At 48.9% G+C, this 22,791-nt stretch overlaps 1 protein-coding gene across 2 annotated transcripts in view; it reads right to left on the bottom strand.

Moving 5' to 3' along the window:
* ATXN1 (ataxin 1) overlaps positions 1–22,791 on the bottom strand; it is a 183,238-nt gene that overhangs the window by 65,248 nt on the left and 95,199 nt on the right. For both annotated transcript variants that reach the window (XM_026047046.1, XM_026047047.1), the window contains exon 3: positions 7,607–7,731. The gene's annotated coding sequence lies outside the window, so the exon portion shown is untranslated. The remainder of the gene's footprint in view (positions 1–7,606; positions 7,732–22,791) is intronic.

The following is a 22,791-nucleotide window of genomic DNA, read 5'->3' as shown; positions in this document are numbered from 1 at the left end:
CCTATAGCAGCTTTCCTAATTTAACCCATCCACTCATTTTTCTGACATGCTTGTACACATAACAGGTTGGAAAGTCCAAAGTCCCAGTTCTTCCAACTTTTATTCCATCATTTCTGGTTCTGAGGGGAACTTCTGTCCCCTCCCCAACCTGCTGCTGCTTTTGGAGCTTCAGATCACCACATCTAGAGTCAGGAGCACGAGAGCAAAGCTGTTCATGCTCAACAAAGCCAAGAGCACCCAAGGGCGATGAGGGCACATGCTCTCTGGAGAGCACAGTGGCGACCAGCACTTCCTCAAGGTCTTCCCTCGTGTTGTGTACCTTCACCATGGCTCCAACAAGCCATCCTAGGCGGAGTGATTCTAAAGCCAACACCAAGTTGAACTCCAGGGGCTACCTGCACTGCACAACCTCCCGGGACAGGCACGAGGGCTGGCGTGGGGCTGGCTTGGACACCCATAGGGCTTCTTGCAAGACAGGGCTCTGCAGACGCACTCGTGTGAGCGCGGCCAGCAGAAATCCAGCGCCAGGCAGCTCCCCGTGCAGGCTAATTAGCACGAGCAGGGAGGATATGAGGGGGAAAGCAGGACTAATTAGCCTGAGCAAGGCACTTTGCCAGCTCGGGAATCTCCGCGTGGGGCTCTGATGGACAAACAGAGGCACTCATCAAGGCCGAGCCTTTTTCAGCCCGTACAGCCAGCAGGTACTTTGTCAAGCCCAGGAAGCGCCACCAAAGCAGTGTATCCTGTCACCTGAGAGTAAGCCTGGAGACTCCTCAGCTCTTAGTGCTTTTCCTTTGGAGTCAAGAACTGCAGGGGCCTCACGGATCCCTCTGTAAGGCTTCTCTCATTGCACATGCTTAGGTCGATAACCCGACGGCTTTCCTTTGCATAATCTTTTTTGAGAGAGGAAGACCCTGTAATGTTTGGCATTTATTTGATTTTTATGTTATTTTATGGCTTTGCAGGTACTGAGAAAAAAGGAAAAGAAGAACGCAGTGCTAGCAATACTTCTACAGCTTCACTGTACATTCCTCATCTCAAAATACTCTCCAGATGGAAGAAGTTTACTTGGAAGAAGGAAAGCATAAGGCAGACTGAAGGAAAGCGATGATCATATCAGAATAGTAACAACAGCAACAAAACCCAGAGTTAATTTAAGAAGAGCCTTCACCACTAATGAAGACACAGAGAGCAGTGCCGCTCACTCACCCTTTCTGCGAAAGGCACCAGGAACAGTGAGACTATTCACCAGGGCAAATCCCTTCAGCCGAACTGGTTTGACTGGTCAATGATAAATAGAAGGAAATGCTTCTACTCACTTCTCCTCAATCACGCTCTTGGCTGTCCCTCAGGGGTAACTGAAGATATTCACACTAACATTTTAACGGCTGCAAGTGAAAGCAAAAAGAATCCTGATAATTCTCACTGTGGAGCTGTGGATTTAGTAGATATTTCTTAATACAGGTATGAGTTAAGAGGACCTCCCTACCTCAAGCAGCAGTACATGACACAGACTGAATGACAAAGGGCCAATATTTTGCTCTTCTCCCATAACAAACTGAGTCTTTAACAAGGTTGCTTACAGTACATAGCTTTACAAGAAAACAAATATGCCCTTCAAAAAAATCCAAAATAGATTTAGCTCTGTTAGCTGTGACTGTGAAAAGTGTTAGCTGCTCCAAGGCTCTTCCCACTGCTCTACCTTGAGTATCAAGCTCACTTTTACTTCGCTGAATGTTGGTACTCCCTGAGGTTTCCTTCTGTGAACTATTTGCATCAGAAATGCTAAATCAGGCTGTTGAGAAGACAGGTTTTATTTGCCAGGGACACAAATTCCCAGCAGATGAAGGCTTAAATGTACAGTTTGCCTCTCCGTTGAAAGGAATCTCTGCAGTTCTGGTCACACACGTCCATTCACAAGGGAAGCCAAACGACGTTTTGCCCTGCTTCTTTCTTCTGCATCTTTTGCAATGTTTTCACAGGACTGGCTGCAGTTTGAATGTTGTTAAGTGAGGCACACAGAGTTTAAAAGCCACCTTGATTCTGAGTGAAGGTTTCCTGGAATACACACTGTTGAAAAACCTTCCTCTCCCTATCTAATACAATCCTTAATTCCCAAAGACATCTTTTGCAGAACGACTGGGTGCAGTAAACGTGATTTGCCACAGTAGGGAGAGTTTCTCCATTATGTAAAGGGCTGCTAGGAGAATCCATTAGAAATAAATGACTACAACTTTTCAGGTTTCATTAGCCTGTCTCTTGTTCTGACATATCTACAGGAAAAGCAGCTAAGAGCAGTCCTGGTAACCTGCTTCTTTATCTTCCTTCTCCTGACCTCTGTGCCATGTGGGCCTCCGAAACATCCATCAGCCTCTGGAAGCACCAAAGCTGTTTAAGAGCCAGAAGCATAAAACCGGGAAGGAACACGGCACCGGTACTGCCAGTTTCTCTGGGAGCACCTAATATTCCTCCCCAACATAAGCAGCTGGGGTCAACATGCCTTGAAGGCCATAAAAAGCACGAGAATAAATATGAATGAACAAGATGTTCAGAAAAGTTATCGCTACTAGGAGACCTCAGTATTACTTCTAAATAACCTAGCAGTGACAGCAGCCTTTCTTCTTGAATGCATGCATCACATAGGAAAATGGAAGAAGACTTGGAGAACTTAATTTACCTTTCCTCTCTGCTAGTGACATTGAGACTATCGGCACTGACAGGAGCATCAGCAGGGTGGCAGGCTGCTAGTGTCACCGTGTGACAGCCAGCTCACCGTTGAGGCTCGTTCACACAGCAGCATCACGGGGAACCAATAAATGGGAGAGGAGGCAGAACAGCATCAAAAGCAGTATTTAAGCAGCCACAGGACATGCACATTTTGATTAGCTCCATGCCAGCTACACCTTGCAAATACTAGAGCAGCTTTCACCCTGCGCTCTGGTCTGCAAAGGCTGCGTTTGATTCCCTCCGGATTTACACAGAAAGTCTCTTGGAGACAGCAGTACTGCGGGCAAGGAGCTGAAGTCTCTCCAGCCAACAGCACCACGTTAAAAACAAGAGCAACCACAGGCTACACTGCTGAATTCCGTGAGATGTTTTTTCCCTCGTGGATCCCTCTGCAACCATCCCATAAGGGCTATCACAGCCCTTAGCAAATGCATTCCCTTGCCTGCCTTTGCTCGCTCGCTCCAACGCGTGAGTGCAGCCTGGCCTTCTCTAACAGCAAATCATGGAACAAAGCTGACAGGGAAAAGCTGGGACAGCAGTTAGAGTGACTGCCAAAGAGAAATCTGTTTGCTCAGGCAAAAGCTGTTCTCAGTCCAAACATGGGAGTCATAATCTTAGAGCCATTTGCTTGGAAGACAATGAAGAAAAGGCACAGCAGACTGGCAAACTATGGCTTGCCACAGTCAGGAAAGAGAACGATCTTTGTGCCCGGATTTCCTTGCTCGGCAGGGTAAGTTTTACAAAGCTGACAACCGGTAGCAACATGTAGTGGCCCCAGGCACCATGCCTGCCTATCAAAGGCTTGGATTTTAGCCCTGGAGAAATTACAGCTTCTCAGTTCTCTGGAAGCTATATAGGCTGAGAAGAAAGAAAGAGCGAGTGATAAATGACCTAGCTAAAGATTATTCTAATACACGGACTGCAGGCTGCAAGCCACACGCTTGGGGATGGCTGGGGCAGAGGGGGAGGAGGAGGAAGGGAAGGAGGAGGATGAGGCGGTTGTGTATTTGACAGGAGCAGGTCCTCAGGAGATGAAATGTGACCAAGTGGGGCCGCTGCAGTGGCTGAGGCGCCTGCTGAGGCTGGGGCCGGTGCCCCAGATGGAGAACATGGAGCCGACAGGGAGCCAGGGAAGGCGGGAAAGGCTCAGCCCTCCACAAGGCAAAGACGGGAGAGCAGCACCGGGCTGGCAGGCGGCCAGCCCAGGGAGCAGGGGGGTGACAAACTCGCCCGGACCTTGCACGGAGCGTGTCCCCACTCCCCTGCCCGGCGGCTCACGGCCCGGGGAAGGGAGGCAGGGAGCCCCCCGCGGCACAGCGGCACCGCGACCCGCTCCGTGCCGCGCCGGCACTCCTGCCTTTCCGCAGCACGCCCTTGAATCCCCTCTTTATTTACCCGTTAAATAAACAGCCAAAGCTCAGGCCTGCTGCTAGGTGCTGAAAGGAACCCGAACGGCTTCCACCTCCTCTCCCCAATGTCAGGCTGGAGCTGGTCTCGCCTGTCCTTTGGGCACGTGAGGTGAAACAAAAGCCAGGAAATAAGGCTTTCTGAATAAACATTTATTCGGTGAGAAATACTTCTGATTTTTTGGCAGGGATATGTCAGAAACCTGAAGCCCTATGTATAGCACACCCGCAGAGCCCAATTTCTATTTACAGGGAGGCTGCAGCTGTCCATAGCTCTTAATGAAGAATAATGCCTGGGAATAAATCGCTGCCACTTCTGAGAGACGTGTCTCAAATGACAGTGATCCTTCCTCCTTTCCCTCTCCCTATAAATACTAACTGGCACGCACGGGGCAGCTGCTTGGAAGCGCCAACACACGCAGCTCTCCTTTGTGCGCAGCCTGGTAATGTGTGCAGAAAGCCACGGGGCGGCTCAGTGCCGGGAGATGAGAGGAATCCGAACGTGTTTTCAGGAACTTCATGGCTGCGTGTGTCCAAGCCTTCCACCACCCCGTGGACACATGCAGAGCACAGCCGCAAAGGGCCATTCCCTGCAATCCCTACCTCCCGCTTCGGGATGCGCCCGGCAGAGCGGGCACGGGATGCGCCGGGGGCGGGCACGAGCCCTGCCAGCCGGCGGCACCAAACGGCCAGAAACCAGTCCTGGGAGCTGCTCGCTCCTGGCCCTGCCGGAGGCCGCGTGCCAGGAAATACAGCCCGGAGCGGAGTGAGGGGCTGAGGCGGAACTGGCCGGGGCGGCGAGGGGCGATGCCGGCACCGGGACACGCGTGTCCGCCGCCACCCGCCTCGGTTTCGCGGCCCCTCCAGCTTCCATCTCGTCGTGGTTTGGGATGCCGGGAAACGTGCCCCAGGCGAGGCATGGGGATGCCGCTCTCCTGCCTCCTGCCCAAAGCTCCAGATAGGGGACCAGCTGAGGCCGCTTCGGTTGTTGACGCACCCAGGATCCGGAGGTTTGTTTTCCCATTCCCACAAACCATGCCAGAGGTTTTCGCACAAGTGAAGGAAAAAAAAAAGGAAGAAATGCCTGCGAGCGAGGCACACGAAGAGTTCATTCATAGCTCATGTCCGAATGTGTTTGTGCATGTGTGGCAAGCGCTCCAGAAAAGCTACCATGCGTGTTTTCGGGTTTAAAACAACTCAGGATACCAAAATCCCACCAGAAAACTACAAATCCTTATGCTGGAGATCTCAAGGTACCCTCTTGCAGCAGCAAAGGAGCCCCACCTCCCTTCGCTTTTACTTCTCCCTAAGCAAAGTAGCATTCCTCCTTAACAAATCCTCACAGCATCTCCTTCCTCCCTGCAAAAGCGGAATATGGACTTGATTTGTACCAGCTCCACTATTCCAGAAATTGGTTTCATCCAACTGAGGACAGTGGGAGAGAGGAAGGGAGAAAAACTGTGCTGTTCAGTAAACTCCCAGTTTCTAGGTGGATACCATGTGCTGGGCCCTCCTGATTGCACCGTCCCCAGCCCTGAGACTTGCCTCGGTGGCAGGGCAAGGAGACAGGCGGGGGCAGAGTGACGAGTGTTCGCGACAGGAGAGCTCTGAGCCCTCTGCGTGCGCCGCATGTGGCAGCTCCCTGCTAACGTCCAGGGAAGGGAGAGCAGCGTTTTTAAGCCAAATGCCATGCTGGCATTTCCTGTGAGCAGCAAGGGTAGAAACAGCATCTATCCTCCTCGTCTATGGTCTTCCCGACTCCTGGAGAGTATCCTGGGAAGAGGGGAGGGTTGAGGAGGAACCGGGCTGGCGGCCTGCTGGGGACAGCATCATCCTGCGAGCAGGAGCGAGGTGACAAAGAGGCTCTCAGGGAGCCATGAAGAGCTCTCCATCTCCTGCCCGTGCCTCCCCTGAAGAAGCTGCTCCTGCATGCCTGGGCAAGAGCCGTTTTCCTGAGCGCTCTCTCTCCATCTGTACCCAGTGACAAGAGGGCTATTTGTCACCAAACGTGGGCTTCACTGGTGCTAATTCAGGGTCTTGTCACCTCAACAACACACCACCTCATGGGCTCCTCTTCAAGCCTCTAGGACAGGGCAGGATGCCATAACTGCACCGACAGCATCTTGCACACATGCTCCATCCCCTGCCACGGCTGATGATTCCACCCTGCCCTACGCGGTTTATCCGGTGGATCTGGAGCGCCGCTCACCATACAGGAGCCAGCGAGCGCTCTGCTCGGCGTGAGGTCGCGCCGCTGCTGCAATCGGCGGCAGCGATTGCAACATCTGGCACAACCAGCTCCTGACATCCCAACAGCTTTGCATGCTAGGACAGTTTTTATTATTATTATTATTTAAAGCTGGCCCTCCTCTGCTCGAGGATGTCAGCTCGCAAACTAAGCCCTTGTGGTTTCGGAGGAGTCTTTCAAAGTGTGGGAATAAACTGATACGGCCACATCCGCGTGGATACGTAGAAGCTTCAGGTCTTGGAGGCCCCTTACTCACCTTAACAAATTACTAACTCAGCAGCCTAGTGACGCCAACTACTAAGAACTCCAAATGTCAGCTTTGCTAGCTATTTCACATGCAGGAAAGGGGAGGGATGACAAAGATTTTTCAGTTTCTTTTGTAATAGTTATTTTGCAAGTGGCCCCTGAGAAAGCAGCGCCAGGGATTATTCTCAGATCTGGCAGGCAGAGAATTCTTGTTTTGCTCTGTTTGTGAGGCTGTCAACATTTGAGCTGTGCATATTGCCCATTTAAACCCAGAAAAGCCATAAACTTCATAAGGAAACAATGAGCATTAAAATATTTGTGCCTTATTTTTAGCCCTTCCTTGTGGTAACAGTTTCTCTTATTAAAGGCTACAGGATCAGGGTTCTGTGACTGTTTTTCTCTCTGAAGGGTACAATACTTTAACTCCTATGAGTGACAATCTGGCAGAAGAGAGGAGCATTTGTGTAGGAAATACATAATAATCAAATTAATATTAGCATTTGATCAAATTAATAATAGTTTGCAACATGAGAAATAAACAAAGGTAACCACAATTCCAGTCCCCTAATATGAAAATGGTTAAATGATTTAAATCAATGTATGAGGATATCTAACACTCCTTAACCATAACTATACATGACTGAACAGTAATCCATACCATTTTCCAGTTTTGTTAGGTGACAGTGTCACAGATCCCTCAAAACTCAGGCATTTAGTTAAAAAACAAGCAAACAAAAAATCCCTCAAAACAACAACATAGTTTTGCATTAAATAACTGTTATCAGCCAAGGAAAAGAAATTCAGTATCTTTCCTTAGATATCACCACTCTGCCTCTGATCTCATTAGAAAAAGTAGAGAGGGAGAGAAATTAAGTGTCCATCCTTGCAAACGAGACACCAAAGCGACTACAGCAAACACCACAGTGCAAAAGCCACATATAAGGGACGTAAACATATGTTATTACTGCAAGTAACTCACAACATTCACTAGGTTCTTCTTCAGGAAGTCCTGGATTATCCTTTAGCATGAAGATTTTCTCAGAAGCCGACAGATTTTTCACAGGTCCTCACTGGCTTTCCCCTTTCAAATACAGTAAGATAGATCTGTAAAAGATAAGCAAACCAAATTAGAGAGCAAAATCCATGCAGCTGCTCAGCAAATGAACAATTGATTCCAACAGCTCCTTGAAGCAAATACATTTTTAATAAGCTAAGATGGCGAAGGGGATCTAGATGGGGTCTGCATGAAACACTGCTCTGCTACAGGAAGAGTCATTTCCTTTGTATATCTTATTAAAAACAGTTAAAATCCAGAGTTCAGAGTTGCTGAAAAAGATACACAATTAAAACAATTCTTGAATAGTTCTGTTGCCATAACCTAAGAAAAAGGAACCCTTTCTGGGTTGCTGTTTTGAGAAGTGTGTGCAAATAAAGCCCTTGGTGTGCAAAGAGCTCCATTCTAGAAGATTTTTGTGTTCTCACTCAATCCTCTACTGGCTTGCAAACACCTCTCTATTTTTGTAGCTAACTGTAATACTACAATAGATGAGTACTCAGAAAAACAAAAAATATGCACACATACTTCCTACTCAGGAGTAGCAACTGTATTTTTCACAATTGAGATTTTTAATATTGTGAGGTGCTTTCACACTTATTTTTTTGACCTGGGCTACCAATATTTCTCTGTGGGACAGCTCTCATTTTTTTCACCAAATACTACACATCTTCTGTTGCAGAAGCGAAAAATATTTGCGGCTGAAGAACTTCAATTAGTGATCTGGAGGATGTGAAAAATCTACTGCTTTAAGTGCCAAACTACAGTTTCACTCTCAGGTCATATCAAACACACCCCTATAACTATAAAAAAGCATGAAGTGTTTCCTCAAACTTTTTACTGGGGTTCTGGGGAAACTGCCATGCTGCATTTTTGCTTGAAACCCACAGAGAAGATACTTAGAATAGAGTTTGCATTTCCAGAAGGCTTGAATTGGATAATTTTTTTCCTTCAGTTAAGTTCCCATGGGCTAATTGTGCTTCTTGGCTTACTCTTCAGCTCACTTCCTGCCACAAATCTTTCCTAGCTCCTTGGCATAAGCCTCTTAAAACATTTCCTATCTAGTTCCATGAACTGGGCACAGGGATCCCACCTTTCAAGCATGATGGTGCAATGCACGTTCCCTAACCGAAACCATAAGCAAAACAAAAATCTGCACCTGAGGTAGTCCAAGCTTTCCTTACAGTCAGTGCAGAAAACTAGAAAATGATTAACCCGACCTATGTTAAGGTCTATCTACTTTAGGCCAGACTGAATCACTCTCTATCAAGGGCTGCTCCTGTCCTTCCACGGAGCCAATCTAGACCGTCAGCTCAGATGAGATGTGTCCAGACAAGGGCAGATGAATCTCCCCTTGCATGAAGGCAGGAAAAAAGCCAGACAGATGGACACAAGCAGCTCAGGGGTTAAGAGAAGAGGAAAGGTAACGCAACAGAGGTGGGCAGGAACCTCCTCAGAGGAGTTTACAACGTAGTCTACTCTATCTGAATAAACAAAGCAACAACAAAAGTCTCCAAAATACAACCCCGAACCCCGATATTTTGCAACTGGATTCCTGGCTGAGGCCAAGCCCTCCCATAGCACCAGCGCCTCAAGCTTGCTACCATGAGCAATGTAGAGCAGTCTCAACCTCACACCTTTCTCTTCTGACAGGTGAGAGCAATGCAGTAAACCTGTTCCAAAAGCCAAAAGCCTATTAAGAAACTCTGAGCTGGTGGTACAGCTGCCCCACGACACAGGCACTGCAGCTTCCACGTCCTTTAGACACCCAGCCCTGCAAGCAGCCTAAAGTCGGGCTGAACTTTCAAGATTTTGGTCAATGGCCCCTCTCTTCTGTTAGGATGGGATGCTACTGCCTACTTCATGGAGAAGCACAGAGCCACACGTAACCTCGTAAGCTTTGTTACTTTTTAGAAAGCAAGCTAAAAAGAGGAAAAAAACAAAGCTCAATTTTAAAGTCAGTCCTTAGCACTTTTAATTCATTTGTAAGCTACCGTTTTTTTCTTACATCTGTACGTGATGTAAACCTCAAGATTAAAGAAATTCAAAATACCTTAAAAAGACATTATACATTTGGTTGTAAGTGTTAAAGTGAAACATTTCAGCATTTTCAAAATCACTTCTTCCCTCTTTTTCTTCCCTTCCCTCCTTCACTAATTTGGCAACCAACTGAAATCTCTCAAAAACTGCCATTTTGGACATCTGCTCTGGTTCACCAAACTTGTCACCCAACACAAGCAACATTCTGATGAACCTAAAAATGGACTCCAGGGAACTACTAGGAAATACTTAACACATCTGCAAAAATGAGACGGCTTCCAATTATTTTTTGTAAGACCTAATTGACCTTTTCTTTTTTTTAATAAGAGCTGGGAGTTTTTAAGTCAGTGCAGACCTTGCCTCCCACATCGAATTGGGCTGTTCCTGGTGACCAGTAGCTGCTCTCCTTAGCTAGGCACTGACATGCCACGGGAAAGAGAATCACAGAATCCTTAAGGTTGGAAGGGACCTGTGGAGATCATCTAGTTCAATCCCCTGCTCCAGCAGGGTCACCCAGAGCACAGGGCTGCATCCAAGCAGGTTTTGAAGATTGACAGAGAAGGAGACTCCACAACCTCTCTGGACAGTCTGTTCCAGGGCTCTGTCACCCTCACTTTCAAGAAATGTTTCCTTAAGTTCCTGTGGAACTTCTGGTGCTTCAGTTTGTGGCCGTTTCCTCTAGTTCTGTCGGTGGCCACCACTGAAAAGAGGCCGCCCCCTCCTCCTCGCTGCCTCCCTTGAGGTATTTATACACACTGATCAGGTCCCCCCTCAGCCTTCTCTTCTCCAGGCTGAACAGGCCCAGCTCCCTCAGCCTTTGCTCATAGGGCAGATGTTCCAGGCCCCTGGTCACCCCCCTATCCCCAGGACACGAGGCAAGGTCACCAAGGCAGCCCTCGTGCAGAGCCAGGGGAGAAGCCCGTGCTCACCAGGGGCTCCGCAGGCTCCATGCCCGCAGAGGGCTGCTCCGCAGCAGAGGCTGCACCGCGATGGCCCGGGCCAGTTCAACCCGCCACGACTCGCCCAGCTGACCCTGCCCTCAGGCGCTGCCTTCTGCCACGGGCAAAGTGCATCTGCCTCTAAATGCTCCCATCTAAGGGCACGTGGCGTCCTGAGCGTGCTTGGGGCTTAACGGCAGCAGGAGCTTTGGGACGCCGAGAGGCACCAAGTTTGTGGGCTCTCCTTCCCGAGCCCCTCGCTAGGCCGCATCCCACGGCCTGCGAAGGGCGACGGGCCCTTCCCTGGAGCGGGAAAAGGGCCCCCGCTTCCGGGAGCACCAGGCAGGACACATGGGCACCACCGTGCGGATCTGACACCCTCGCCTCTCCAGAGCAAAGCGCCCAGCTCTGCTTTCAACCACCGGGCTGTAATTTGGTGGCAGCTCCTCTGCGGATGCTGAAGGCTGGGGAGCTTGGGCTATCTGAGCTCGGTCTAACCGAAAGACCAGGGGCCCGCTACAAAAGCCTGCTCTTCCAGATCACTTCCACAACGTGCTGGAAACAGGCATATTATTCTCGTAACCACCTTGTACTGCAAATAAGGGTACGTGAATAGAGACAATTTGTCCTCTCGTACACTCAAAGCAAATCCAAGCTCTGCTCTGCAAGCGAAGTTTCAATGTGATCCATGAATCATTATCATATATATGGTTAGTGATCACACACTCACTATAAATGGGAAGCGTTACATAATCGAGCTGTTTTTACAGTCCAGCAGCATTATGGTTATTCAGATAGCACAGCCCTATCTTTGAGCAATGAGCACTCTGAGCTGAGAGATTAAAACTGCAATCAAGTGGCGGGCGGACGGATGGAGCTCAGATCAAATCATCCTTTTTCCAGTCCTTTCTTGTAGCTTTTTCATTGTCTTTCCTTGTTCTCTTGCATCATACAACTTCGTTTTCATAATTCACAAATCAGCACAAGGTAATAAAAATGTTTAAGAGACAGCAGCGTTGTTCCTGAGCTGTTTGGCTGCTCGCTACTGTCCCACAACTGATCCTTCAGCACAAATAAAAGAGTAATTAATTTCCTCCTTTCCTCTCCCTCTGAATGAAACGGTTTAGACAGGTTCAATCCTGCCCCACTGCAATGGGAAAGGCGAGGTTATATCTTCCTGGAGCACTGCAATTTCAATTACCTAACGTGCATATCATCTCCCGTGTCAGGGAAGAGCTTCTAAATGATTTTCAACAGGTCTAGTTGATTTTACGCACACAAAAATGATTCTACTGGGGAAAAAAATCCAACAATTAACTATTGCATTTCAAGTTAATAAAAGCTTCTCTACCTAAGCCATACTGAACTTTGCCCATTTGAGAATCCTGCTCTGGTTGGGGCTGAGTCATCTTTCCATTAACTCTTATGCCAGTGTAAAAATTATTTAAATTACATTTACGCCTACTTTAGGGCTATGGCGAAGCAATATTATCAAAAGAATGAGCAAAGCCTAGTCTGCACAAACCAGGCAGGCCTCACTGATGTCTGTCTCACACTCATTCCTCATCTGCAGCTGCATCTTGAAGCCAAGTCTCCACAGCTTTGCCATGCACACAGGCACTTCCCATGGGCTGGCATGTGGTCCGGAGCGAAATGCCCGACTTTGCACCATGTTATTATAGCCTGGCCAAAAACAAGGCTACTCAGAGCTACTCATTAGGTATTTGTCAATCAAAACCTGTCACCTGCAAGCCATGGAAGTGGCTTTTATTCCTGAACAGTCCCCTTCAGACATGCCTCCATTGCTCTGTGCAAGACATCAAGAAAAAGCAAGAAGAGGGGCAGCGAGTGCGACGCACAGTGCCATGAGGTGAGAAGAAAACCAGCATGCACATCGAGGCTGCTTGGCCTTGGAAAATGCCAAATAAATGCATCTTATCAGGCGTAAATGATATATTCTTAATAAAAATTCATCATCCCACTAACATCGGCATCTCCTCTATTAGCCACTTTATGATGGCTACTAGAACAGGAATTATGGGATGGAGGGAGAGTTTCAACACTGATTTACATGTCACCGTGGGTGCCAACTTCTTCATTCTCCAGAAGCCTTGAGTAAAAACAACTCTACCTCCTGCACATTTGCAACACAGTCATTCCTACAAGTCTTCTGAGCAGAAGAAATTGAAAAAAGAATGCAAATTGTCCAAAATAATTCAGGGTCAGGGCCAGTAACATTGAACTGATATAAGCAATAAAGGAAACCATTCTGGGTGCTTTTGCTACACGATATAGCTATTTTTCTTCTTGTTTTGTGGAAGACATTGTGCAAAAGCAAAGCCATTTAGCGAAGTCAAGGGCCAGGCCTTCCTTACCCATAGGCACATCACTTCTGAGGTGATGGCCATAGCTGTGATACCGTAAACTCCACTGCACCCAAACCAAGGGCTGGTCTTCTGCTCATTTCCAATCCTTTCAAAAAGCCATGCATAAACTGCCTTAAAATAACTAGTTCTGCAAGTGGAAGCACTAACAAGAACTCAGAAAAGGCTCAGCCCTTGGCTGAAGCTTTCCCCATGCCTGCACTAACCCTCCCGGATGAGGACTAACCAGCCCGCAGCCGCCTCGGCGGGGCCCGGACGGAACCAGGCCCGTTACAGGCTCCAGACCCCACCACGGACACGCCCCTGCATGTGGGAATAACGCATGTCACCATCCCGCACGCCTCAATCCCGTGGGAAACCAGCCCAGAGCCACCCGTAACCTTCGGCTGCTTCTGCCGTCCTGCTGCAAGGCCGAGCGCTGTGTTCCTAACAAAGCCACCACTGACGGCCTTGGGTTTGGTTCTTTGGCTGGATTCAGACGACTTTGCTAGCTCAGGGCAGAGCTTTCAGTGACTTCAGCCCCGAGCACTACCTCATCGGAACAGCGCTTGGCAGCCAATCCAGAGATTACCTGTTGAAACATTAATGGCCAACACCTTTTGATGTGGGCTGCTTTATGTGGTGCAGGAGCCAGCCCTGTAATTCTGCATTTCCTCTCCCCGGATCCAACACCTGCAACGGCAGCGTCGCTCTCGGCAGGGCTCGGTGCACGTGCGCACGTGCGTGCAGGTGCCAGTGTGTTGCAGGAGATACCTCACAGCCCCTCGTGATTGACCCGCACGTATGAAGCGTGCAAGGAAGGGGCTCTCAGCGCTTCGTTCACCGCGTGTCCTGGCGGGGCCAGGGCCTGCAGCCAGCGCGGCGCTCGAGACAAACGCCGGCGTGACTCACAGCAGCCGCGGCGCAAATACATTTGTAGCCCGCTGACTCACCATAGCACATCCTGCACTCACAAACCTCCCAGAAACACGCATTCCTCAACTCGCCGTAGTGCCTCCATACTACGGAATTTGCAAGTGCTGGATCTGGGAAGACTCGCCTGGTTGTGAGGAAAAAGTTTGTTTTCTCCCCTTCCCTTTCATTCTCGATCACATATACCTACCTCTAGTAGTAAGCTGCCTACCTATAGCTGTAAGCTGTCTAGGGTGACTAAGTGGTGACTGCAGCAACTCATGCTTAGCAAAACCCAAACACGGCTCCAAATGTGTGACAAATGAGACATACCAGAGCTGGGGAGGGAATGTAGTGCCCGGTGCTTGCTGCATACTCTTTCTGTACCAGCGCTTCTTTGATGCTCTAAGTCTGGCATGCTTCATCATGCCCAGCATCCAAAGGAAAGAACCTAAAGCTGGGCCCAGAGCAGCTGAGAAGAGCCTAAGAAGAGAGAGGTTGCGACACCACATCGCTTGGGTAGGAGAAACTAAAGCGCAGCTCCTGCTTCCCAGGGCTCTCGTCTGTGCACAGGGATCGCTCCTCCACCAGCGCACGGCCATGCCCTGCAGAGAGCAAAACTAAGGCGCTGCAATCATCTGTAATGCTTGCCCATGAGTGGCATTAAAGCGGGAAGGCGCCGGAGTCGGGAACGTCCTGTAAGGGCCTTGTGAAATAGTGCTGAACTTAATCAAGTGAAGAGAAAAAAAAAAAAAAGGAAAAAAAAAAGCAATTTTGTATAAGACTTTAAGACTTTCAGATTGCTTCTTTTTTTTATTTTTAAAAATCTTTTCAGTCAGGGATTTCTTCCTGTTTTGTACGGAAGAGAATTTACATGCACATCAGCCTCCTTACATTAAATCAAGACAGGCTTGTTTTTTCTTAATTGTTTTGTAGCATAACCGCTCAGAAGTTCATTTCTCCTACCTTGCTCAGGCAAAATAAAAGGCCTTTTAGAAGAATTTTATTGCTAAAACAATGAAATTCTCCCAGGAACGACTTCGTTATGGAAATGAAGTGACAGCTCCTTTTATCTAGCCAAGCAGCAAGTCTGCATTTATAAAAGGCACCCTGTGCACAAAGTACATTGAGTGGGAGGACAAGAAAATGCTATTTTTAATCCAAATTCCAGCGTTCCTCCCATACAGATCTCCTGGAATAATAACAGCAACAACAATAATGACAAGTAATAATGCCAAAAAAAGGAGTATCATCTTAAAGGTGACCACCATGCTATAAAGAAAAGTGTCGTCAATGACCTGTGAAATTTAGGGACAAATGTAAGGTTCTTTCAAGTAAACCAGCACCAGGCCATGAATTTCACATTATCTGAAATGTGACCTTTAGATTTTATGCTGTAACCAAGAAAGAAAAAAAAAAAAAAAGGAGTAAAGTTGTTATCACATGATATGGCCTGTACCCCTACGGTTTGTTTTCTCATGTAGATCTGTATTTCCAGCAGGAGCTCCTTCATTTCCCCAGCACGCAGACAGGCGTCAGTATGTTCAGATAAGCGACCACGACAGCTCTTAGGTTTGGGAAAGAGAGAAAGCCTCAAGGAACTGCAGAGCCAAGCGATTCAAACGCAACGAGAGCAGCGCCGACGTCGGCCCACGGCTCCAGAGCGCTGCTGGAAGGGCCTCTCTCCACTCCCTTACCCCGGGCTACATCCCGGCGGGGGGAACCTCTCCCGGAGGAACCACGGGGACGCGTACGGACCCACACGGAATGGACCCAAGCGCTTCCAGCACGCGCCAGCACTGGCACCCGCCACATCCCCAGGGACATCCAGTCCTGTCTCTCCTGGGCAGGATCCCCGTGGTGAGCGATGCCTTTCAGAGCACGGGCCAGATCTTCATGTCATTAACCTTTATTTGCCTCCTCTTTACTAAAGCTAGGGCATATTCAAGTGCTCCATCCCAATTCAAGGTTTTGGCCGGCTCCACGTGCTTCATGGGAAATGCACAGTGGTAGCAGAGGAGAATAAAAAGAAAAACACGTAGGACTGGAATAAGTTAGCCTGGCTTTCCATTTTAGTCCCTCGCCTGCTGCCAGGCACGCTTGCTGCTGGTCACTTTCCTAGCTCGCTGCCAGCGCATGCTCGCCCGGGCACGTCACCCAAGTTTAACCCTCAATAAAAATTAAATAGCAATAACACTTAGCCCTCGGTTAGGGCTTTAGGCATTGCAAACACCAAAAAACAATGGACTGCCCGGCCAGTCTGGAGCAGCCCTGCAAGGCAAGTTGAGCGCTGTTATTCACACCCATTACGCAGCGGGGAACTGCACCACGGAAGGACAAATTGACCTGCCCAAAGCTACGCAGCGCAGGTGCTCCTGCTCCCTGCTTATTCTGACACACCGGTTCCAGCTTTTCCTAAGACTTCTAGTTTATAGATCCCCGCCTTCGTTTCTGCTGCTCCAGCACACGGAGGAGTTGTTCTGCACTCATGTGGGAAGAGCCAAGCACAGGTGACGCCAGAGTGGTCCCAGCCACACCAGCTTGCCGCGAGAGCGGAGCAATGGGAATGCAGCCCTCCCAGCTCCACACGCGAGGAGGCCTGGCCTTTCCTGGGCTGCTCCGAGCGGCAGCACTTCCCCCGGCTCCGGCTCGCGCACCGTGACCACGGGGCTCCTCGCACACCGCCTGCCCTCCTGCCGCTGCTCCATCCCAGATTTCACCAGCTCCTGGTCATCCTTAGCAGAGCGAACTCCCCGGAAACACCGAGATTTGCTGCAGGCTCTCCAGCTGTGACACTTGGCACCCTCAGGCAGCTGCCCGCAAGGCAGGGTTGGGAGCGCGGGCCCAAGCGCGAGCAGGGCCTGTCTCCCCCCTGCCCACCCGGCGCTGTGCGGGGCCGGCAGCCAGGGCGCTCCCCTCCAAAACCCTCAAGAGCCGCGCGGAGCACGAGCGGTGCTTGCGCCAGCACAGCGACACGGCGCCTTCCGGCTCCCATCTGCCTCCGGCATCTCCCCGGCCAACAGCCCCCTCGCCCTGGAAAACCGAGTGCCTGCGAGCCCAGGGACTCCTGTGGGCAGCAGAGCCACCAGGTGCCGGTGCCGCCGCAGGGCCCTCGTTCGGCCCCTCCTGGCCGTGTCACGGCGCCGGCAGCGGGAGCTCGGACCCGCCTGGGACAACGTGGCAGCCCGGGGAAAACGTCACGGGCAGGGGCAGAGGCAGAAGGGAGCGGTTTCCTAACAGAACAAACCTTGCTAAAAAGAGAAAAAAAAAAAAAAAAGAGAGAGAGAGAAATAAAACAAAAAGGTGCGTTCCTCAAGAAAGCAGCATTCACAGGAAACAAAAAACATGCAAAAAAGAAGTACTTCTATGACGCTCTCTATAAAGATTATTCTTACAGAGAGATTTGGCAACCCTTCCTGCTGTCTGCTACCACTATTGAGTGTAATGATGTTACGTTAATAAGCAAAGCCACTCAAAGCTTTTTTTTAAAGAAAGGTTTCTAGGCCAAGAGAGGAAGCCGCTCGGAAAGTTTTCAGCAGTGGGAGTTGTGCCTGCCTCGCTTCTAATTGTAGTGAGACTGTCAGCCTCTGCGTTGTGCTTCAGGACTTTACACTTCAAAATCATTCCCTCTGTGCTTTGAATTGCTGCACTTTCGAGCTAACTACTTCGCAAAGTGCTGCTTAAAAAAAATTGACATCTTCAACCATATTTAACATGGAGAATAAATCTAAATTTGCAACGTCTCATTGGGTCTCTACAAAAGTGCACTTTTTTTTTTCATAGCACTTGACAGCCACTCTCTTGGAAATGGTTTGTGCAGAAATTCAGTTCAAATTACTCCATATCAAGGCATTTAAGAGAAAATGTGTTTTTCTTTGTTATAAGCTAAAAATAATGACATTCTTTTACCCTAGATTAAAAAACATTCAGGCAACAAACAACACTGAAACCAATTAGTAACCGTCCTTACAACTAACATCCTCCCTACGTGCAGGCACGTACATGCTGCGTTTCAGAAGCAGCCTCAGCCACACGTGGCTGCAGACACCAGACGAGGCTGACTTGCCATGTCCTGAGCACACACAGCAAAGGTGCCCCTGGAAGATGTCCTGTGCCTCACAGCACTAAATTTGGAGAATTACGCTCATCGACATGAGAACATTAAGTCCCCAGGTCGGCCCATTGCCGCATTTCTCCTTAGTGCTCCCAGTCTGGGAAGGAGACAGGGCTCTGGAAGTGCAGGGAGCAGAGGGAGCCCAGCACTGAGGGAGTCCCTGCCCATGTAGTAGTTTTAAAGTATTGCAATTTTAAGGCATTGGGAGGCCATAGTCCTTTCAACCCTACTCAGCATAAAGGTTGAGAAAGAATACTCACTTTGATCAGGCCTTAATGATTATAAAATGTGGAAGATCGCTTCAGAAAAGGAAAGACAGGCTGAGTAAAAAGACTTGGGTGTTTTTACACTGCTGCTCGTTGCATTCAAAACAATTCAGAGTACATGTTTACTGTTCAATACTTGGGAGGCAGAAAACAGGCAGCTAAGCAGTTTGGAGAGATCCAGAGGCAGCTCGGCTTAGCTGCCAGTTACTTTGGACAGGAACTGCCTTCTAAGGAACTATGGATGGGGTTGGGCACAAGGAAAGCCCAGGGTGGATTCGAGTGCCTCTCAGAAACACTTTCACCAAGCAGAAACACTGCCAGGTACCTTGCCTCGAGAAGCACTGTGCTGAGCTCTATCAGAGCTGGAGCCGCTCCAGAGGCCAGGTTACGGTCTAAGCTAATCTGTTTTCCATGTCCTTCTCCCAGGCTCTTATTTTTCTGATTTAACAGAGGACAGGACAGAGATTAACCCTGGGGAAAAAGAAACACCAGCTACTCCCACACGTTGTGAATGGCAGCGCTGAGGGTCGGCACCAACTCGGTGACGTCCCGGCGCGCTCCTCCGCGCCGGGAGCTGCCCCGTGCCCTGCCGACCAGGCACCACAACCACGCACCCGCGCTGGCAGCGGGTACTCCTGCCCCTTGCTATGCCACATGGCTCAAAGCCCACCACCATTTTTCCACACGCGGATACGAGCCCCCTCCAACTCTTTGCAGCGCAAAGAAAAGTCTTAGGCAGACAGATGCGGCGCTGGCAAGCGCCTCCTGCTCCAAATTGGGAGCCCCCGCCCGGGCAAGCAGCGAGGAAACACAGCTGCGCCGCATGGGAACCAGCTGAGCTGCAGCAAGCAGCAGCCGGGAGCAATTTGCACTCACCAGAAAGTGCCCGGCACAGCTCTCGTTTCCTAATGGAAACGCTGCCCTTCGCTGCCCGCGCTGAATCCAGCACACGCCGGATCGAGTCCTCAAATACCATTTGTCCGCCGTGATCTAATCGTGCTCACAGCACGTGTGTCCAGGGCCGCCTTGGCACAAGGTGTGAGCCCAAAGTGTCTGCTAATTAATTCCGTTTTTATTTATTCATTTATTTATTTTCTTCTCTCGTCTTTGCACATCATGTGATCTATTCCTGATTCCCAGCTATCCAAGTGTTAATGGAAGAAAGAACTACTGCAGCATGTGCCTCACATGAGGCTAAGTGGATGGGCCAGCTATCCAAGCAGACTGTTAAACACTGCACAGAGCTCCTGATCTTTTTTCCCCCCTGACTGCAATAAACATAAGAATTTAATGTGGACATAAAAGTAAACCTAGACCACATTTGCTGATAAAGCAAAGTCTTTGTAGTTGCACAACTGCAGTTAACTCTATGCAAAATACTTAAATTTCATGAATTCTCCTGCATTCAAAGGCTGACTTGCAATCTGCCCGAGGGAGCCAAGGGGAACTGCACACTCAGCAGAACTGCACGTTAACGGCAGAGGAGAAAGGAGATTATGCTACGATGTAAAATTAGACTGCAAAGAAAATGAATCATTTGTGTTAAATCCTTGCTGTATTCTGGGCCTCGCTTCACCTCACTGTTTTTAAACACTTCTATGGTGGCTCTCCCTTGAAAGGTGGCACTAGGTAGCAGATTTGCATTATTTACCTCCACAGCCACAAGCCAAACCGGTGCCTTCAGGACTCTGCCATATTATACTAAGGTCTTCATTCGAACAAATTTTTTACCACTCTGCCAGGTACAGAGTTTTGCATTCCCACAGTTGCACTAGCAGCCTGGCACTGTGTGCACACGTGTGTGTGCACGTGCACGAGTACATGCATACACATGCGTAATTTCTTCCCCAGATCTCTTGGGAAACTTCAGCTGAACGTCCTTGGCCAGCAGCACTTGTGCTACTTCTGGGAAGAGAACTGAATTCTGATACACTGGTCTATTTTAATTTATTTCTTGGCACGATACTCCTTTCCTTATGTGTAGGCATGTCAGACATGGATTCCATTTCAGCAGCTTTTCCTTGGTTAATTATTAACAAATCCTTTCAACATTTCTCCGTCACAAATCAAGTGACGGAGCAGCTAAGACCTACCAGGACTCAGTCCCTAGACAGCTTAATTCTAAATGGCAAAAATGACCTCAGACCAACGTACTTCTGTGTTGGTTCATGCTCTACTCTGCTTGAAGCTCCACAGAGGAACGTAGCTCAGTGACTGTCCTAAACCCCCTAGTCTCCTTATTAAGATTTCTTTGTATTTCAAGCTTAGCCTAACCAGCCTCAAGCACCGATTCCCTTCCACTATGTGACAAGTACCTTTCTTCTGCCACCTGCATTATCAAAACTGTTAACAGCAGCTAAATATCTCACCCTACCAACAAATTCCTTATGCAGAGTCAATAAGAGTAAGCACCTTTGGAGCTACTGGAGCTGTGAGACATCTCCTCTTAAATGCTGGGCCTGCAGATACAAAAAGAGAACACGTATTTCACATCTATACCTAATAACACGGCCTCAAGTTGAACTGAATGCCGTGGTACCCCAACCCATTTTTGTTTAATCTACATTTCTCTAATTCATGACTTAACTTTAAAAAGAGGCTTATAATACAAAATTAATGTCCAGATTTCCGAGGCCCAGCTTGGTGGGCAGGTACTCATTAGACCACACAGTGTTCTTGGGGCACTACAGGCACAAGGATCAAGGGTGCTTATTTTACTATTATTATTTTGGGTGCTTCTGCCCAGGAGGACTTCGAATTGTGCTGGATGTTGAGGCCCATCTCTGTCTAACGGTGAAAGCAACTCTCTGTAAATAATCATGGAAAATAGAAGTTGGATGTTTGGATTCAGAAGCAGCGTTGTGGTACTGCACAGGAATTGCACACACCCCATCTACTGGCTTTTTGCAAGACTGAGACTGCTAGCAGTAGCCACTCGACTGTACCTTTGCATGCCAGTTACTTATTGAGCAACGAGCTCAGTGCTTTACGTGGATGCAAAAATATCCAGGGGGGATATATTTCATACAAGGGGAGCGACAAACCAATGCAGAGACTGACAAAACTGCTGAGACCCTACGCTGTGCAAACACAGGCCCTAGGCTGATAAAATCACCCAAATCACTAGGACAAGCTGAGTGTTGTAGCAGGAAAACAATGGAGCAGCGATGAGCCCAAATTCCAGGTGCCAAAGGCTACTTGCTGGCGGGTGCAGCCCTCCTCGAGGAGAACTGCTGCAGGTTTTATCTCAGGAAGGGTGGACCCCACGTTCGTGGAAGAATTCAAGGCTTCGTATACGGTGTCAGAAGGGAACTCAAGCTACCTCGGGGCAGTCAAGGTGTCTGGTGGTCCACAATGCTTGGATGGCAAACAATGAACGTACTGAAATGAACTGCAGCTCCCCGCCTTCAACAGCAACTGGCAAGCCAGGTACTTTGTGCTGTCAGGGTGCCGAGCTGCGACTTTCTAGCATCCCACAAATTAGTGAAGTTAATGCATCCACGCTGCAAGTACAAACTCAGCAGTGGGAGTCTGCCTGGTTATTCTCAACTCTGTAGCTGCAGTGAGGGGCTCACAGAAGGAGTAGCAGCAAGTGCGGTATGAGTCTGTAGCCTGAGCAGTGCCACCTAAATATAATTTATATAATTAATATAAATAAGTAAAACAAATATAAATAAGTAAAACATTTCTCACTCCTTTCATAGCTGCAATATCTATTACAGACAGTCATGGTAGTTCTGTGATGTGGATGACAGTCTCAAACTGGACTTAGAATGAGTTTCTTTTGGGAGTGTTTGGTATCAACACGCTAGTGCTTCATCACGGAGATGCATAACAGGCATGATTTCTAGCTGAAGCCACACAAATTTTATTTACAGACAGGACCAAAACTGCTCTCAAAACAGGCCTTCCAGTCATCTGTGATATCTGTATTTTTCTTCTGTGATAGGTGTTTTTCTTCGTTTGCCTACTGTCCTTCACCGTGGGCCAGATTCTTCTCACACCCACCGCCACTCGCGCGGCGCCGCGGGAGCTGAAACCGCGAGCGACGCAACCGAGAGCTGCCGTCTTCTAGGAAGAGAAACCCAGCGTTCCAGTTCCAAGTAAGAGATTGAATTTCTTTTCTAAATATTTTTGTTCCTTGAAGCACTTCAAATTCCCTATGTGTTAAGGAGGCAGCTCTCGGTGCTGACCCCGCTCTCCGTGCCCAAGCCGGACCGTGGTTTTGAGCCCGGCTGCAGGCGCAGGGAGCGCAGGGCTGCAAACGGCAGCGTGTCCCTTGTGTCCACAGCGGCCCCCATCACCCCTTGTCAGCCCCGCCGAGGGGTGATGCACAAAGCTCCCGCGGCTGCCGGCACCTCGAGGAAAGTCAGATCCTCGTCCGCACTGCCAGGCCATCTGTAAAGCTGCAGATCTGTATGGTGTCGGCAGCTTTGGCTGCACGAGGCTCCCCAAATCACAAGGCACACTCACGGGT

The sequence above is a fragment of the Nothoprocta perdicaria genome, unplaced genomic scaffold (assembly GCF_003342845.1).
Source record: "Nothoprocta perdicaria isolate Ctin4 unplaced genomic scaffold, notPer1 scaffold_47, whole genome shotgun sequence".
Taxonomy (NCBI): Eukaryota; Metazoa; Chordata; class Aves; order Tinamiformes; family Tinamidae; genus Nothoprocta; species Nothoprocta perdicaria.
The sequence above is the reverse complement of the archived record's forward strand: the minus strand, read 5'-3'. Positions and strand labels throughout refer to the sequence as shown.